We start from the raw sequence: 3,183 nt of genomic DNA, 5'->3' as shown, positions 1-3,183 counted from the left end.
TTGGCATAAGATTAAGTGTCTACAAACAAATAATGGTGGAGAATTTTGTTCACATGAATTTGATGATTTTTATGTTGATAATGGGATTAGAAGAATTCAGGTTGTTCCTTTCACTCTTCAAGAAAATGGTGCAGTCGAGAGGATGAATAGGACAATCCTTGAAAAGGCAAGATGTATGTTATCAAATGCAGGTCTAGGCAAGGAATTTTGGGCAGAGGCTTGTAACCCAGTAGTATATTTGATCAACCGAAGTCCCTCATCTAAATTAGACTTTGGTATTCCAGAAGAGGAATGGCAAGGGAAGAGGATTTCATACTCGTATCTTCATGTTTTTGGATGTGAAGCCTTCTCACATATACCCAAGGAGAAACAAACCAAATTGGATCCCAAGTCATAGAAGTGTATTTTTGTTGGGTATGGCGAAGAGAAATTTGGTTTTACATTGTGGGATCCAATTCACAGGAAAATTGCTTGCAACAGGGATGTAATTTTTCATGAGACTTCCTTCCCTGCGTTGCAAGGTTCACATAAACCAGATAAAGAGTATATTCCTCTATCTTTGTTTCAATATTATTCTACATCTACCAGTTCTCTGTCTGAGATCTCTCATCCAATGGGAGCCTCTATGTTATCTACCACGGTTAAATATAATTCTTAGACTAAGAATGATGAAGAAGAAATCATTTATCATGACTTCTCATTGTCATTTGAAATAGCACACCGTGGAATAGGGGGATCAAAGAACATATCATAGCCAACACGAGCTTGCAGGAAGACTATTGGAGAAGGCATTTTTAACACGGTCTCATGGCACTTCCATCCCACAACGTGCAAGCCTCCACTCCACATACATGGGCTCATCGCCTCACTCTCTCCTGGGTTCACAGACTCCCACGGGTTCACCGCCACAACAAGTCTTTGCTACCAATGGTGATGGTCTCATGGAAGACCATTCACATGGTCTCTGCTCCCAGCACCATCGACACACATTGGCCGTGGAGGATGTTTCTACAAGTCCTTACTCCCGTGACCTGCCTTCACACAGCATGGACAAGAATCCACATGCCTTTAATTGCTCTACAAAAAGTGAAATCCACCGTGGGCATCAATCATCAAATGTAAGCAACACTGATTTGCATAAATAGAGAACACATAAATTGAATGATTCCACTACTCCAACAGAGAGTCAATTGCAAAAATCTACCAAACAGAGGCGACCTCTTGTAAAGTTCTCTAACTATGACTTATTATTTTGTGAAGAAGTTGAGCCTACTTTGTTAATCTCTGATCAAATAGAGTCTACAACATATAAAGAAGCTTGTAAATTGCAGATTGTGATAATAGGCACACTGCAATATGCGAAGAAATGGATGCACTATTGAGAAATCAGACATGGGATTTGGTGTCACATTCGCCTGACAAAAAGGCATCACGAAACAAGTGGGTGTATAAATTGAAAGATGAAGCTGGTGGTCACAAAATATTTCGAGAAAGACTAGTTGTCAAGGGATATGCTTAGTAGCAAGACCTCGATTTTAAAGAAATTTTCTCACCAATAGTCAAAATTACTACCATCCAAGCAATAATGGGATTGGTTGCAGCCTAGGATCTTGAACTTGAACAGTTGGATGTGAAGATGACATTTCTCCATGGCAACCTTAATGAGGAATTGTTTATGCATCAGCCTAAAGGATTTATTAAAAAGGGTTAGGAATATCTCTATTGTAGATTAAAATAGAGTTTATATGGGCTTAAGCAAGCCCCACGCTAGTGGTATCTTAAATTTGACAAATTTATGGTTGATCACAAGTTTACTCACTGTGAGTCTGATCCTTGTATATATTTAAAAGGCTTCCTAATGGCGAATTTGCCATACTTCTCATTTATGTGGATGATATGCTAGTGGCGGCAACAAGCATGAAGATTGTTTGTAAGCTTAAAAATCACTTAGCTAACGAGTTTGCCATGAAAGATTCAGGGGCAGCAAAGAAAATTCTTGGGATGGCCAATTTTAGAGATAGGAAAAAGAGAGAAATAAAACTATCTCAACAAGACTACATTAAAAAAGTATTGGACAGATTTGGTATGGTGGATGCTAAGTCTGTATGCATCCCCTTAGCCTCTCATTTTTAGTTGTCTTCTCAATTGTGTCCAAAAACACAAGAAGATAAGGAGTTTATGGACAAAATTCCATACAAATCTATAGTTGGAAGTCTTATGTATGCTATAGTGTCTACTCATCCGGGTATTGCTCATGTTGTGGGAGTGGTGAACAGATTTATGTCTAATCTAGGAAAATCAAATTGGGAGGCGGTCAAGTATATTTTGCGGTATCTCAAGGGTACTTCAAATCTTTGTTTATGGTTTGGGAAGGGCAAGGCACACTTGCAAGGGCTTACTGATTCTGATTTTTCTAGAGATTTAGACAAAAGAAAGTCTACTTCAGGTTATGCTTTCACATTTGTTGGGGCAGTGATTAGTTGGGCTTCTAAATTACAACATACAGTTGCTCAATCGATTGTAGAGGCTTAATACATAGCTCTTTTTGAGGGAGCAAAGGAGATGGTATGGTTGCAACTCTTGTTCAACGAGTTGGGTTTGAAGCAATCAGATTTTGCCTTATTTTGTGATAATAGTAGTACCATCTTTATGACTAAGCATCAGACATCTTAGCCTCAGTCAAAACATGTTGATGTTTGCAGTCATTATGTTCATCACATGGTCGAAGAAGGAAAGTTTCATGTAGATAAAATTCATACCAAAAAGAATCCAACTGATGTGCTCACTAAATTTGTTAAGTAGGAGAAGTTTGATTTCTACCGAGCTTCTCTCAGCCTTTCCAATATCTGATAGCAGGACTGAGTGGGGGAATCTGCTTGTTGTAGCAGTTCATTGGCCTTCAAGTGGGAGATTGTTCAAAGTGAATTCCAATAGACTCCTTCCATTTTACCACCAAAACCTTTGGCTCTTCATCTTCTATTTGTAAGCTCTTTAATAGCTGGTTGAATATCATTTGTTATGTGTATTATGAAGCTCCTTGCAGCTGTGTATGAACAAACTAGAATTGGTCATCAATAAAATTGATTCCCCTACTTTAAGTGTGGATGTAGGCAATCTGTCAAACCACGATAAATTGTGTGTCTCATTTGTCTTTGTTTGTGAATTCATTTTTTAGATTTTTGC

This window comes from Cryptomeria japonica, chromosome 11, assembly GCF_030272615.1.
Source record: "Cryptomeria japonica chromosome 11, Sugi_1.0, whole genome shotgun sequence".
In the NCBI taxonomy this organism is placed as follows: Eukaryota; Viridiplantae; Streptophyta; class Pinopsida; order Cupressales; family Cupressaceae; genus Cryptomeria; species Cryptomeria japonica.
The sequence above is the reverse complement of the archived record's forward strand: the minus strand, read 5'-3'. Positions refer to the sequence as shown.